The 15887-nt window shown below is 39.6% G+C and overlaps 6 non-coding genes and 4 pseudogenes across 6 annotated transcripts; all 10 read right to left on the bottom strand.

Annotated features, from left to right (window-relative positions):
- Positions 1–3407: 3407 nt before the first annotated feature.
- Positions 3408–3526, bottom strand: LOC150080385 (5S ribosomal RNA; annotated as a pseudogene).
- Positions 3527–4114: 588 nt separating this feature from the next.
- Positions 4115–4233, bottom strand: LOC150080386 (5S ribosomal RNA). The gene has a single exon (XR_016547487.1). It is a non-coding gene; the product is annotated as a 5S ribosomal RNA (ribosomal RNA).
- A 593-nt stretch (positions 4234–4826) lies between these two features.
- On the bottom strand, positions 4827–4945 carry LOC150080387 (5S ribosomal RNA). The gene has a single exon (XR_016547488.1). It is a non-coding gene; the product is annotated as a 5S ribosomal RNA (ribosomal RNA).
- Positions 4946–6092: 1147 nt separating this feature from the next.
- Positions 6093–6211, bottom strand: LOC150080388 (5S ribosomal RNA). Its single transcript, XR_016547489.1, has one exon. It is a non-coding gene; the product is annotated as a 5S ribosomal RNA (ribosomal RNA).
- A 589-nt stretch (positions 6212–6800) lies between these two features.
- LOC150080389 (5S ribosomal RNA) lies at positions 6801–6919 on the bottom strand. Its single transcript, XR_016547491.1, has one exon. It is a non-coding gene; the product is annotated as a 5S ribosomal RNA (ribosomal RNA).
- Positions 6920–7511: 592 nt separating this feature from the next.
- On the bottom strand, positions 7512–7630 carry LOC150080390 (5S ribosomal RNA; annotated as a pseudogene).
- A 588-nt stretch (positions 7631–8218) lies between these two features.
- LOC150080391 (5S ribosomal RNA) lies at positions 8219–8337 on the bottom strand (annotated as a pseudogene).
- Positions 8338–8928: 591 nt separating this feature from the next.
- LOC150080392 (5S ribosomal RNA) lies at positions 8929–9047 on the bottom strand. The gene has a single exon (XR_016547492.1). It is a non-coding gene; the product is annotated as a 5S ribosomal RNA (ribosomal RNA).
- A 591-nt stretch (positions 9048–9638) lies between these two features.
- LOC150080393 (5S ribosomal RNA) lies at positions 9639–9757 on the bottom strand. Its single transcript, XR_016547453.1, has one exon. It is a non-coding gene; the product is annotated as a 5S ribosomal RNA (ribosomal RNA).
- Positions 9758–10349: 592 nt separating this feature from the next.
- LOC150080394 (5S ribosomal RNA) lies at positions 10350–10470 on the bottom strand (annotated as a pseudogene).
- Positions 10471–15887: the final 5417 nt, after the last annotated feature.

Genomic DNA, 15887 nt, shown 5'->3' on the forward strand with positions numbered 1-15887 from the left:
TTGGGAGTTTTCTGATTGCTTGTCTGCATTCTTGTATGGATATAGGTTTGTCGATTTCTTCTGCTTCATCTGGTTTTAATTTATTTAACAGCTGTAAGAAAGTGTCTGATTCGGTCTCACAGCTGTGTTTTCTTTCAAATGTTTCCGTGTAGTGATTGTGGAAGATAGCTATTATATCTGCATCATTTTTGTATGTTTCATTGTTTTTTGTTATGGCTTTTACGGTTCTTTTCTTGCATCTTTCTTTTTCAAATAACCAAGCTGTACTGCTTTTGCCTTCATCATTTTCGATGGCCTTAATTCTAGCTCTAAGCCATGCGCCTTCTATTTCTTTCTTTTCAATATCTTTTAGTTTTTCTTTAAGTTTTGTTCTTTCCATTGTGTTTTTAATATTTCTATCGGGTGTGTATGTTCTTTGTAATTCTTTTATTATGTTTCTCTTTTCTTCGTTCTGTTTATGTTTCATTTGTTTCCCCAATTTAATAGCCATTTTTTTTACCTCCTGTTTAAATCTATACCACCCTTCTATTGGGTTTTCAGCGTTTTTTGTTTCTCTGCTGATTTTTTTGATTTCTGCTTGAAACTCGTCTTCCTGTAGGAGACTTGCATTCAGTTTCCAGAGCGGGTATTCCCTGTTTACAAATGCGCTTTCTTGGACTTCACCTAATAGCTTAACTATCAGCATGTGGTGGTCAGTGAAGGAAACTGGTGTATGCATGACGTTTCCTACTGTGATCCCCAGGTGGTCTGGGTAGTAAAGTCTATCAAGTCTGGACGCGTTGTTTGCAGAAAAGAATGTGTATTCTTTCTTTGTTGGGTGTAGTGTACGGTAGGCGTCATATAAATGTAATGTTTTGAATATTTTAGAAAATGTGGGAATGGGTGTATCTGTTGCCTTTTCTTGATCCCTTGTTTTGTCTTCTAAGAAATTCATGTCTCCTGCCGCTATAATTGTGTGCTTATCTGTTAGTATATGTTCCAGTTCTGTCCAAAAGTGTTTTTTTTCGTTGTGTCTTGTAGGCCCATATATGTTGATCAACGATAAGGTTTTTGAGTTCCATGTTATGTCTACTCCTAATGCTCTGTGTGGAATCAGAGTTTCGTGAGCGTGTATTTGTATATTCCGGGCTCTTTTATAAATTAGTGTTATTACTCCTGCAACTGAATTATTTTGGGCTGGTTCAAAAATAGAGATATAATTTTTATTTAGTTTTTGTTCGAACATGGCTACTTCTTTTAAGTCATTTATCCTGGTGTCTTGAAGCATAACAATATCAGGTTTTAGGTTTACTAATAAATTTATCAATAATTTCTGAGAGTCATTGCCTTTCAGTCCATTGCAGTTTAGGGATATTATTTTCATTGTTTAGGAATTAATATTTGTCTGGAGGTAAACTTGGGTTATTCTATATTTAGTGGTTCTTCTGGTTTCTTTAGTTATCCGGTTTTGCGGCTTCCTTTTCTTTTCCTTTGTCCCGCTTGTTCCTTACGACCAAGTTGGGAACGAATTTTGTTTTTTTCCTTCTCTCCGATGTTTTCTTTACTTCTTCACTTTCTTTCTCACTTTCCTTTCCTTCGGGCACGTTGGGCGTATCTAGAGGCTGTATTGACTCTGTATTGTCGTTATTCACAGCAGGTGTTGTTAACATTTGCGGCCTGCCTTCACAGGTGTTTTCTAATGGTGATTTATGGCTTTGGTTTATTTTTGGTGGGGTTAACTGTGTTGCGTCAATTATTGGTGTTATATTTGACGGGTTTTCTTCCACTAATCCCGAATCATTTTTATTTTTTTTTTTATTTCCCGGTTCTTCGATGCACTCCGTTTCCTGGACATCATCGATATTGCAGGTATCTGTGTCTTCACAGAAGTCGTTTTTCAGGTTTTTTGATATTATGCCTGCATACGTGCGGCCTATGCAGTTTTCCGCTTCATGACCTATTTTACTGCATTTTTCGCATTTTGGTGCAGTGCACTCTTTGCGAAGGTGCCCAATTTTTTTGCATCTAAAGCAGGATGGTGGTCTTCCGCTTATGACTACAATTCCAGTCATTTTCTGCACCCTAATGACATAGGGTATATCTGTGACCTGTACTTCATCATTAAGTTCTATTATCATTTTCTTTTTGTTACTGAGAATGTGGGACCATTCTCTGTCCTTTATGGTGGATATGTTCTCGAGGTATTTTATGGTCCCGAATTTCTCGAAATGCATCGCCACTAGGCGGTTCGGAATTTGGGGTGGGAGCCAGTGAATAACGACCTCTATTTTCCGAGTCTTGTTAATCGGGATAATAGCGCATGCAAGGCCACGAACAGTAATTTTCTTAAGAGAACAGAATCTTTCTTTAATATTATGCTCCTTAAAGGAGATAATGAATACAGAATTAAATTTCACAGATCCTAGGTGCCATACATCTGAACCTTTAATCTTACCTTTCAGGCTGCAAATAATATCAGATTCCGAATATGGAGCTCCGCTTGGGTCACATCGGAGAATGCACGATTTACTCCAGTCAAGGTCGATTGGAATGTTCAAGGAGTCTACTAGTTCCTCCGTTGATAGGACTTGCGGCGATTTCACTACATTCCCGGTGGTTGTTTTTGACATAGCTTTACGGCTGGTCTTAACTTCTGTACTTCCTCCGTTAGACATTGTAGCCTTGAACGGTTGTAAACCAGAGGGGTTGCCGAACCACACCCTTCGGAAGACGGCACTAGCCAACTAATCCCCACAATAGCGGAGAAAGGGAAACACACGTCTGCACTGGTCAAGATCATCCAGAGAACTGGTGTATTCAGCCTAGTATGATAGTTGGCTGGTAGAAGAGCCTGTAATAGGGCTACTTGTGGCTGACTTTGCTCTTCCATGGATTTCATAACGTTTCCTATCGGAAACGCCATGAAATCTCGGTTCTGTTACATGGAATCTAAGGCAAGAATTCGTCTAATTCGTACTGCTGCAGCTACATAACTGAACACGCGGTAATCATAATAATAATAATAGAAATAATAATACGCGTTCGAAACAGAAATTTGAGGGGAGGAAACAATCCTCGTGACCAAAGAGGCTGACCTGGTTACGAGATTAGGGCACATCGTCAGCGTCCAGTCTAAGGCTATTACCGGTCTCACTCACTCTCCTAGTATCTATCGGCAAGTGATTACTGAGAAAAAGGTGCTGTGGTAAGTTCGACGCCCTACGGTGCGACAGCGCTATGCATCCCTGTAAATTACGCTTAATTGCCGCAAACTAAATTACACTGAGGCCGGCCTCAGTGTAGTTGCACTGATGTTTTTGAAAATCGATGCTGTGATCTTGAGGAAAAATATGAGCAGCGTTTCTGCATTAACTATTTTTTTTTTTTTTTCTGTTTCTGCATTAACTAATGTCAAAAAAAGGGCAAAAAGCCAACTACACCCGGTATTCCCAGGTGGTCACCCTCCCAAGTACTGACCGGGCCTAACGCTGCTTAACTTCGGTGATCGGACGAGAACCGGGGTATTCAGCCTAGTATGATAGTTGTCTGGTAGAAGAGCCTGTAATAGGGCTACTTGTGGCTGACTTTGCTCTTCCATGGATTTCATAACGTTTCCTATCGGAAACGCCATGAAATCTCGGTTCTGTTACATGGAATCTAAGGCAAGAATTCGTCTAATTCGTACTGCTGCAGCTACATAACTGAACACGCGGTAATCATAATAATAATAATAGAAATAATAATACGCGTTCGAAACAGAAATTTGAGGGGAGGAAACAATCCTCGTGACCAAAGAGGCTGACCTGGTTACGAGATTAGGGCACATCGTCAGCGTCCAGTCTAAGGCTATTACCGGTCTCACTCACTCTCCTAGTATCTATCGGCAAGTGATTACTGAGAAAAAGGTGCTGTGGTAAGTTCGACGCCCTACGGTGCGACAGCGCTATGCATCCCTGTAAATTACGCTTAATTGCCGCAAACTAAATTACACTGAGGCCGGCCTCAGTGTAGTTGCACTGATGTTTTTGAAAATCGATGCTGTGATCTTGAGGAAAAATATGAGCAGCGTTTCTGCATTAACTAATTTTTTTTTTTTTCTGTTTCTGCATTAACTAATGTCAAAAAAAGGGCAAAAAGCCAACTACACCCGGTATTCCCAGGTGGTCACCCTCCCAAGTACTGACCGGGCCTAACGCTGCTTAACTTCGGTGATCGGACGAGAACCGGTGTATTCAGCCTAGTATGATAGTTGGCTGGTAGAAGAGCCTGTAATAGGGCTACTTGTGGCTGACTTTGCTCTTCCGTGGATTTCATAACGTTTCCTATCGGAAAGGCCATGAAATCTCGGTTCTGTTACATGGAATCTAAGGCAAGAATTCGTCTAATTCGTACTGCTGCAGCTACATAACTGAACACGCGGTAATCATAATAATAATAATAATAGAAATAATAATACGCGTTCGAAACAGAAATTTGAGGGGAGGAAACAATCCTCGTGACCAAAGAGGCTGACCTGGTTACGAGATTAGGGCACATCGTCAGCGTCCAGTCTAAGGCTATTACCGGTCTCACTCACTCTCCTAGTATCTATCGGCAAGTGATTACTGAGAAAAAGGTGCTGTGGTAAGTTCGACGCCCTACGGTGCGACAGCGCTATGCATCCCTGTAAATTACGCTTAATTGCCGCAAACTAAATTACACTGAGGCCGGCCTCAGTGTAGTTGCACTGATGTTTTTGAAAATCGATGCTGTGATCTTGAGGAAAAATATGAGCAGCGTTTCTGCATTAACTAATTTTTTTTTTTTTTTCTGTTTCTGCATTAACTAATGTCAAAAAAAGGGCAAAAAGCCAACTACACCCGGTATTCCCAGGTGGTCACCCTCCCAAGTACTGACCGGGCCTAACGCTGCTTAACTTCGGTGATCGGACGAGAACCGGTGTATTCAGCCTAGTATGATAGTTGGCTGGTAGAAGAGCCTGTAATAGGGCTACTTGTGGCTGACTTTGCTCTTCCATGGATTTCATAACGTTTCCTATCGGAAACGCCATGAAATCTCGGTTCTGTTACATGGAATCTAAGGCAAGAATTCGTCTAATTCGTACTGCTGCAGCTACATAACTGAACACGAGGTAATCATAATAATAATAATAGAAATAATAATACGCGTTCGAAACAGAAATTTGAGGGGAGGAAACAATCCTCGTGACCAAAGAGGCTGACCTGGTTACGAGATTAGGGCACATCGTCAGCGTCCAGTCTAAGGCTATTACCGGTCTCACTCACTCTCCTAGTATCTATCGGCAAGTGATTACTGAGAAAAAGGTGCTGTGGTAAGTTCGACGCCCTACGGTGCGACAGCGCTATGCATCCCTGTAAATTACGCTTAATTGCCGCAAACTAAATTACACTGAGGCCGGCCTCAGTGTAGTTGCACTGATGTTTTTGAAAATCGATGCTCTGAACTTGAGGAAAAATATGAGCAGCGTTTCTGCATTAACTGATTTTTTTTTTTTTTGGTTTCTGCATTAACTAATGTCAAAAAAAGGGCAAAAAGCGCTGACTTTGCTCTTCCATGGATTTCATAACGTTTCCTATCGGAAACGCCATGAAATCTCGGTTCTGTTACATGGAATCTAAGGCAAGAATTCGTCTAATTCGTACTGCTGCAGCTACATAACTGAACACGAGGTAATCATAATAATAATAATAGAAATAATAATACGCGTTCGAAACAGAAATTTGAGGGGAGGAAACAATCCTCGTGACCAAAGAGGCTGACCTGGTTACGAGATTAGGGCACATCGTCAGCGTCCAGTCTAAGGCTATTACCGGTCTCACTCACTCTCCTAGTATCTATCGGCAAGTGATTACTGAGAAAAAGGTGCTGTGGTAAGTTCGACGCCCTACGGTGCGACAGCGCTATGCATCCCTGTAAATTACGCTTAATTGCCGCAAACTAAATTACACTGAGGCCGGCCTCAGTGTAGTTGCACTGATGTTTTTGAAAATCGATGCTCTGAACTTGAGGAAAAATATGAGCAGCGTTTCTGCATTAACTGATTTTTTTTTTTTTTGGTTTCTGCATTAACTAATGTCAAAAAAAGGGCAAAAAGCCAACTACACCCGGTATTCCCAGGTGGTCACCCTCCCAAGTACTGACCGGGCCTAACGCTGCTTAACTTCGGTGATCGGACGAGAACCGGTGTATTCAGCCTAGTATGATAGTTGGCTGGTAGAAGAGCCTGTAATAGGGCTACTTGTGGCTGACTTTGCTCTTCCATGGATTTCATAACGTTTCCTATCGGAAACGCCATGAAATCTCGGTTCTGTTACATGGAATCTAAGGCAAGAATTCGTCTAATTCGTACTGCTGCAGCTACATAACTGAACACGCGGTAATCATAATAATAATAATAGAAATAATAATACGCGTTCGAAACAGAAATTTGAGGGGAGGAAACAATCCTCGTGACCAAAGAGGCTGACCTGGTTACGAGATTAGGGCACATCGTCAGCGTCCAGTCTAAGGCTATTACCGGTCTCACTCACTCTCCTAGTATCTATCGGCAAGTGATTACTGAGAAAAAGGTGCTGTGGTAAGTTCGACGCCCTACGGTGCGACAGCGCTATGCATCCCTGTAAATTACGCTTAATTGCCGCAAACTAAATTACACTGAGGCCGGCCTCAGTGTAGTTGCACTGATGTTTTTGAAAATCGATGCTGTGATCTTGAGGAAAAATATGAGCAGCGTTTCTGCATTAACTAATTTTTTTTTTTTTTCTGTTTCTGCATTAACTAATGTCAAAAAAAGGGCAAAAAGCCAACTACACCCGGTATTCCCAGGTGGTCACCCTCCCAAGTACTGACCGGGCCTAACGCTGCTTAACTTCGGTGATCGGACGAGAACCGGTGTATTCAGCCTAGTATGATAGTTGGCTGGTAGAAGAGCCTGTAATAGGGCTACTTGTGGCTGACTTTGCTCTTCCGTGGATTTCATAACGTTTCCTATCGGAAAGGCCATGAAATCTCGGTTCTGTTACATGGAATCTAAGGCAAGAATTCGTCTAATTCGTACTGCTGCAGCTACATAACTGAACACGCGGTAATCATAATAATAATAATAATAGAAATAATAATACGCGTTCGAAACAGAAATTTGAGGGGAGGAAACAATCCTCGTGACCAAAGAGGCTGACCTGGTTACGAGATTAGGGCACATCGTCAGCGTCCAGTCTAAGGCTATTACCGGTCTCACTCACTCTCCTAGTATCTATCGGCAAGTGATTACTGAGAAAAAGGTGCTGTGGTAAGTTCGACGCCCTACGGTGCGACAGCGCTATGCATCCCTGTAAATTACGCTTAATTGCCGCAAACTAAATTACACTGAGGCCGGCCTCAGTGTAGTTGCACTGATGTTTTTGAAAATCGATGCTGTGATCTTGAGGAAAAATATGAGCAGCGTTTCTGCATTAACTAATTTTTTTTTTTTTTCTGTTTCTGCATTAACTAATGTCAAAAAAAGGGCAAAAAGCCAACTACACCCGGTATTCCCAGGTGGTCACCCTCCCAAGTACTGACCGCGCCTAACGCTGCTTAACTTCGGTGATCGGACGAGAACCGGTGTATTCAGCCTAGTATGATAGTTGGCTGGTAGAAGAGCCTGTAATAGGGCTACTTGTGGCTGACTTTGCTCTTCCATGGATTTCATAACGTTTCCTATCGGAAACGCCATGAAATCTCGGTTCTGTTACATGGAATCTAAGGCAAGAATTCGTCTAATTCGTACTGCTGCAGCTACATAACTGAACACGAGGTAATCATAATAATAATAATAGAAATAATAATACGCGTTCGAAACAGAAATTTGAGGGGAGGAAACAATCCTCGTGACCAAAGAGGCTGACCTGGTTACGAGATTAGGGCACATCGTCAGCGTCCAGTCTAAGGCTATTACCGGTCTCACTCACTCTCCTAGTATCTATCGGCAAGTGATTACTGAGAAAAAGGTGCTGTGGTAAGTTCGACGCCCTACGGTGCGACAGCGCTATGCATCCCTGTAAATTACGCTTAATTGCCGCAAACTAAATTACACTGAGGCCGGCCTCAGTGTAGTTGCACTGATGTTTTTGAAAATCGATGCTGTGATCTTGAGGAAAAATATGAGCAGCGTTTCTGCATTAACTAATTTTTTTTTTTTTCTGTTTCTGCATTAACTAATGTCAAAAAAAGGGCAAAAAGCCAACTACACCCGGTATTCCCAGGTGTTCACCCTCCCAAGTACTGACCGGGCCTAACGCTGCTTAACTTCGGTGATCGGACGAGAACCGGTGTATTCAGCCTAGTATGATAGTTGGCTGGTAGAAGAGCCTGTAATAGGGCTACTTGTGGCTGACTTTGCTCTTCCGTGGATTTCATAACGTTTCCTATCGGAAAGGCCATGAAATCTCGGTTCTGTTACATGGAATCTAAGGCAAGAATTCGTCTAATTCGTACTGCTGCAGCTACATAACTGAACACGCGGTAATCATAATAATAATAATAATAGAAATAATAATACGCGTTCGAAACAGAAATTTGAGGGGAGGAAACAATCCTCGTGACCAAAGAGGCTGACCTGGTTACGAGATTAGGGCACATCGTCAGCGTCCAGTCTAAGGCTATTACCGGTCTCACTCACTCTCCTAGTATCTATCGGCAAGTGATTACTGAGAAAAAGGTGCTGTGGTAAGTTCGACGCCCTACGGTGCGACAGCGCTATGCATCCCTGTAAATTACGCTTAATTGCCGCAAACTAAATTACACTGAGGCCGGCCTCAGTGTAGTTGCACTGATGTTTTTGAAAATCGATGCTCTGAACTTGAGGAAAAATATGAGCAGCGTTTCTGCATTAACTGATTTTTTTTTTTTTTGGTTTCTGCATTAACTAATGTCAAAAAAAGGGCAAAAAGCCAACTACACCCGGTATTCCCAGGTGGTCACCCTCCCAAGTACTGACCGGGCCTAACGCTGCTTAACTTCGGTGATCGGACGAGAACCGGTGTATTCAGCCTAGTATGATAGTTGGCTGGTAGAAGAGCCTGTAATAGGGCTACTTGTGGCTGACTTTGCTCTTCGATGGATTTCATAACGTTTCCTATCGGAAACGCCATGAAATCTCGGTTCTGTTACATGGAATCTAAGGCAAGAATTCGTCTAATTCGTACTGCTGCAGCTACATAACTGAACACGCGGTAATCATAATAATAATAATAATAGAAATAATAATACGCGTTCGAAACAGAAATTTGAGGGGAGGAAACAATCCTCGTGACCAAAGAGGCTGACCTGGTTACGAGATTAGGGCACATCGTCAGCGTCCAGTCTAAGGCTATTACCGGTCTCACTCACTCTCCTAGTATCTATCGGCAAGTGATTACTGAGAAAAAGGTGCTGTGGTAAGTTCGACGCCCTACGGTGCGACAGCGCTATGCATCCCTGTAAATTACGCTTAATTGCCGCAAACTAAATTACACTGAGGCCGGCCTCAGTGTAGTTGCACTGATGTTTTTGAAAATCGATGCTGTGATCTTGAGGAAAAATATGAGCAGCGTTTCTGCATTAACTAATTTTTTTTTTTTTCTGTTTCTGCATTAACTAATGTCAAAAAAAGGGCAAAAAGCCAACTACACCCGGTATTCCCAGGTGGTCACCCTCCCAAGTACTGACCGGGCCTAACGCTGCTTAACTTCGGTGATCGGACCAGAACCGGTGTATTCAGCCTAGTATGATAGTTGGCTGGTAGAAGAGCCTGTAATAGGGCTACTTGTGGCTGACTTTGCTCTTCCATGGATTTCATAACGTTTCCTATCGGAAACGCCATGAAATCTCGGTTCTGTTACATGGAATCTAAGGCAAGAATTCGTCTAATTCGTACTGCTGCAGCTACATAACTGAACACGAGGTAATCATAATAATAATAATAATAGAAATAATAATACGCGTTCGAAACAGAAATTTGAGGGGAGGAAACAATCCTCGTGACCAAAGAGGCTGACCTGGTTACGAGATTAGGGCACATCGTCAGCGTCCAGTCTAAGGCTATTACCGGTCTCACTCACTCTCCTAGTATCTATCGGCAAGTGATTACTGAGAAAAAGGTGCTGTGGTAAGTTCGACGCCCTACGGTGCGACAGCGCTATGCATCCCTGTAAATTACGCTTAATTGCCGCAAACTAAATTACACTGAGGCCGGCCTCAGTGTAGTTGCACTGATGTTTTTGAAAATCGATGCTGTGATCTTGAGGAAAAATATGAGCAGCGTTTCTGCATTAACTAATTTTTTTTTTTTTTCTGTTTCTGCATTAACTAATGTCAAAAAAAGGGCAAAAAGCCAACTACACCCGGTATTCCCAGGTGGTCACCCTCCCAAGTACTGACCGGGCCTAACGCTGCTTAACTTCGGTGATCGGACGAGAACCGGTGTATTCAGCCTAGTACTATTTTATTGGTTTCTATATACATACTTTGGATATACCAGCTTATGATACAAATATAAATTACAATATATACATTATTTACAAATTACATAGTATCATTTTCTGTTTCATTTTGTTACATACATTTTTTTTTTCACATTCTATTTTCCTTTTCAGGTTACATCCTCGCCTGAGAGTGGCGTTTCTTATTAGCATACGTTTTATTTACTTCCATTTGATTGACCTTCTTATATTGCACTACAGTCCTGAATTTGTTTTGGCTCATGTGATATTGTCTCTATACGTGAGGCTTGCTCACATATTTCCTTTTTATTTTGGTACACTTTTCCATTTTACTATACAACTTGTTGATATATGAATTTTTTTTATCAGTAGAACGGATATGTCCTACAATTATGATGCATACCAGCTTGTTATATAAATATACATTACATTATTTATAAGTTACACTCATTAGGTATACCAGCTTGTTATATAAATATATATTACATTATTTATAAATTACACTCATTAGGTATACCAGCTTGTTATATAGATATACATTACATTATTTATAAATTACACTCATTAGGTATTCCAGCTTGTTATGTAAATATACATTACATTATTTATAAATTACACTCATTAGGTATACCAGCTTGTTATGTAAATATACATTACATTATTTATAAATTACACTCATTAGGTATACCAGCTTGTTATGTAAATATACATTACATTATTTATAAATTACACTCATTAGGTATACAAGCTTGTTATGTAAACATACATGACATTATTTATAAATTACATTGTATCATTTTCCGTTCCAATTTTTACATACCTTCATTTGTCAGATAACATCTTTTGTTTTTGTTTAACATATTATTATTGCTTTACATTCATTTACATTTAGCTCTACTTCACGACACCAGGTTACATTATTTCAGTTTTAACTTATCTCTCTTTTTTGTTTACATATAAAGCGAATACACAAGTTGTGTTGCTCATATTGGACACATTATATATGAATGGTTTATATATTGTTCCATTGTTCTGTATTTATACAGGTTCTTTCTCCTTTATATAACTTGACCATATTTCTTTTTTATTCTAATTTACACATAAGCTTTTCTTTTTTTATTGCTATTGTTAAACTATATTGTACATGATTTTTAAAGTACAAATTGTTATTGAGATCTTACGTTATATATACATTCGTGCTAATTGACAATCCTTATTGAAATACACATAGTGATTTATCATATACCTATAATGTTTCTTAAGATACATTAATTTATTAGTTTCATTGTGTTACGTTATCTTATTTCTTTGTTTAACTTTTATTAGTTCAGTTTTCACATTTAAAAACATTTATGGCATTGTGATGATTAATTTGCGATTGGTTTGTATTTGTAACTGTCTTGCTCTCCAGAGAGGACTCCTGTTTTCTGCCATTCCCTCGGGGTTATTGCTTTCTTGTAGATGGTATCATGAGTGATTTCTTTGAGATATTTGTTTACTTTCATCAATATGTTTCCTGCTTCATTTCTCCCGTATATTTCATCGCATCTGTGCGACCATATTGCGTACATTGTAATGATTATTATGATCATTTTTGTTGTTTCTATTTTTCCATCTTTTAACCAGAATACAAGTTTTTCGGTGATCATTGACGATGAAGAGATCAGTGGAGTCACTACGTTCCATATTTTAGATGTGACGTTGCAGTATATCATTAGGTGGTGTATTGTTTCTGGATCGTTGCAGAAGTTGCATTTGGCTGGACTGTAGATAGGTATGCCTTTTGCAACCAGCCATATTCTGGTTGGCAGACAACAGTGATGAACTTTATAAAAGAAGGTCTTATATTTCGGTTTTATTGGTAATTTAAACACTTTTTCTAGTACTGGTGATAGTCTTATATTTCCCCTTTGAATTTCCCTGTGTTGTGGTGGTGGTATAGTGCTTCTTATCATTTTTGTGTAGGTCACTCTTGAGTTTGTTTCCAGAATTTTCCCGAGATCTATTCTGTCTTTTGCATACTCTTCACCTTCCACGATTTCTCTGAACATTTCTGGTATTCTATTTATTTTTGCTTCCAGTGAGTAGGCATATCTGTGAGGGAGTAACTTTTGTTTAAACATTAGTACATAAGGTGTCCACCCTTTTCCTGAGTTTTGGGCTTTTTCTGCAATTTTCGCATTGTTTATTAGTGTTTTTATGTGGATGTTAACGAGCCCAAGGCCTCCAGCTTCACTGTCGTGAAAGAGGGTTGACCTTCTCATTGGTTCGTAGGATGAATTCCAAATAAACTGGGCGCATTCTCTATGAATCCTGTCTGCATATTTCCCATTGTATGGGATGTGTCCGATCAGGTACCATAGTTTGGACATTATATACTGGTTGCACACTCTTGCCTTCCCTTTTACTGAGAGATGTCTTCCTCTCCAGGTTGATAATTTTTGGGTCACTTTCTTGCACAATGCTTCCCATTGGTTAGCGTAACATTCTTCTTCACCTAGTGTGATTCCTAGTATTCTAAATTCGTTTTTACTGTTTATATTTTCAGGCAAGGTGGGTGTTTTTTTCCACTTTCCGATTAATGTTGCGTTTGTTTTCCTTTCATTTATTTTTAGGCCGCTCGCCTTTTCGAAAGATTTCATGATTTTTAGTATTTCATTTACAGATTGAGCCGTTGTCAGCGTCACCGTGATATCGTCAGCGTACGCCAGGACCTTAGTTTCTCTCTCTTCGCCTATGCGCGTTCCGCTAATTTTTTTGTTTGATTGGATTGACCTTATCAGTGGTTCTATAGCCAAGGCAAACAGAATCATTGAGAGGTTGTCACCTTGCCTAATGGAGCATTGGATATTGAATGGGGCAGACAGCTTTTTGTTAATTATTAATCTTGATTGAGCCTTATTGTACAACGTTCTTATCCATGTTTGGAACCCGATTCCGAATCCTGTTGCTTTTATAACTTTATGTAGGTAATCATGGCTGACTGAATCAAAGGCTTTTTCTATGTCCAGTCCCATTAGAATGCATGGTTTTTCAGTTACTTTGTAATATTCATAAATGCATCTTACCTGCATTATGGTGTCTTCAATTTTTCGCCCCTTAATTCCGCACGTTTGGGCATCAGTGATTATTTTCACTAAGTGGATTTGTACTCTTGACGCTAAGATTTTTGACAAGATTTTGAAGTCTGTGTTCAGAAGAGTAATGCCTCTCCATTGGTTTATGTCTTTTAGATTTTCTTTATTCTCGGTTTTTGGGATGGTACATATGTATCCTAGGTTAAAATTTTGGGGTGTATTTTCTGTTTTTCCTATTGCTATTATCATGTCTACAAATTGGTCTTCAAATATGTGGAAGTATTTCTTGTAAAATTCAGCAGTGAGTCCGTCTGGTCCTGGTGATTTTTGTGTTGGGAGTTTTCTGATTGCTTGTCTGCATTCTTGTATGGATATAGGTTTGTCGATTTCTTCTGCTTCATCTGGTTTTAATTTATTTAACAGCTGTAAGAAAGTGTCTGATTCGGTCTCACAGCTGTGTTTTCTTTCAAATGTTTCCGTGTAGTGATTGTGGAAGATAGCTATTATATCTGCATCATTTTTGTATGTTTCATTGTTTTTTGTTATGGCTTTTACGGTTCTTTTCTTGCATCTTTCTTTTTCAAATAACCAAGCTGTACTGCTTTTGCCTTCATCATTTTCGATGGCCTTAATTCTAGCTCTAAGCCATGCGCCTTCTATTTCTTTCTTTTCAATATCTTTTAGTTTTTCTTTAAGTTTTGTTCTTTCCATTGTGTTTTTAATATTTCTATCGGGTGTGTATGTTCTTTGTAATTCTTTTATTATGTTTCTCTTTTCTTCGTTCTGTTTATGTTTCATTTGTTTCCCCAATTTAATAGCCATTTTTTTTACCTCCTGTTTAAATCTATACCACCCTTCTATTGGGTTTTCAGCGTTTTTTGTTTCTCTGCTGATTTTTTTGATTTCTGCTTGAAACTCGTCTTCCTGTAGGAGACTTGCATTCAGTTTCCAGAGCGGGTATTCCCTGTTTACAAATGCGCTTTCTTGGACTTCACCTAATAGCTTAACTATCAGCATGTGGTGGTCAGTGAAGGAAACTGGTGTATGCATGACGTTTCCTACTGTGATCCCCAGGTGGTCTGGGTAGTAAAGTCTATCAAGTCTGGACGCGTTGTTTGCAGAAAAGAATGTGTATTCTTTCTTTGTTGGGTGTAGTGTACGGTAGGCGTCATATAAATGTAATGTTTTGAATATTTTAGAAAATGTGGGAATGGGTGTATCTGTTGCCTTTTCTTGATCCCTTGTTTTGTCTTCTAAGAAATTCATGTCTCCTGCCGCTATAATTGTGTGCTTATCTGTTAGTATATGTTCCAGTTCTGTCCAAAAGTGTTTTTTTTCGTTGTGTCTTGTAGGCCCATATATGTTGATCAACGATAAGGTTTTTGAGTTCCATGTTATGTCTACTCCTAATGCTCTGTGTGGAATCAGAGTTTCGTGAGCGTGTATTTGTATATTCCGGGCTCTTTTATAAATTAGTGTTATTACTCCTGCAACTGAATTATTTTGGGCTGGTTCAAAAATAGAGATATAATTTTTATTTAGTTTTTGTTCGAACATGGCTACTTCTTTTAAGTCATTTATCCTGGTGTCTTGAAGCATAACAATATCAGGTTTTAGGTTTACTAATAAATTTATCAATAATTTCTGAGAGTCATTGCCTTTCAGTCCATTGCAGTTTAGGGATATTATTTTCATTGTTTAGGAATTAATATTTGTCTGGAGGTAAACTTGGGTTATTCTATATTTAGTGGTTCTTCTGGTTTCTTTAGTTATCCGGTTTTGCGGCTTCCTTTTCTTTTCCTTTGTCCCGCTTGTTCCTTACGACCAAGTTGGGAACGAATTTTGTTTTTTTCCTTCTCTCCGATGTTTTCTTTACTTCTTCACTTTCTTTCTCACTTTCCTTTCCTTCGGGCACGTTGGGCGTATCTAGAGGCTGTATTGACTCTGTATTGTCGTTATTCACAGCAGGTGTTGTTAACATTTGCGGCCTGCCTTCACAGGTGTTTTCTAATGGTGATTTATGGCTTTGGTTTATTTTTGGTGGGGTTAACTGTGTTGCGTCAATTATTGGTGTTATATTTGACGGGTTTTCTTCCACTAATCCCGAATCATTTTTATTTTTTTTTTTATTTCCCGGTTCTTCGATGCACTCCGTTTCCTGGACATCATCGATATTGCAGGTATCTGTGTCTTCACAGAAGTCGTTTTTCAGGTTTTTTGATATTATGCCTGCATACGTGCGGCCTATGCAGTTTTCCGCTTCATGACCTATTTTACTGCATTTTTCGCATTTTGGTGCAGTGCACTCTTTGCGAAGGTGCCCAATTTTTTTGCATCTAAAGCAGGATGG

Source organism: Mastigoproctus giganteus, chromosome 9 (genome assembly GCF_048544385.1).
Source record: "Mastigoproctus giganteus isolate SK-2022 chromosome 9, ASM4854438v1, whole genome shotgun sequence".
NCBI lineage: Eukaryota > Metazoa > Arthropoda > Arachnida > Uropygi > Thelyphonidae > Mastigoproctus > Mastigoproctus giganteus.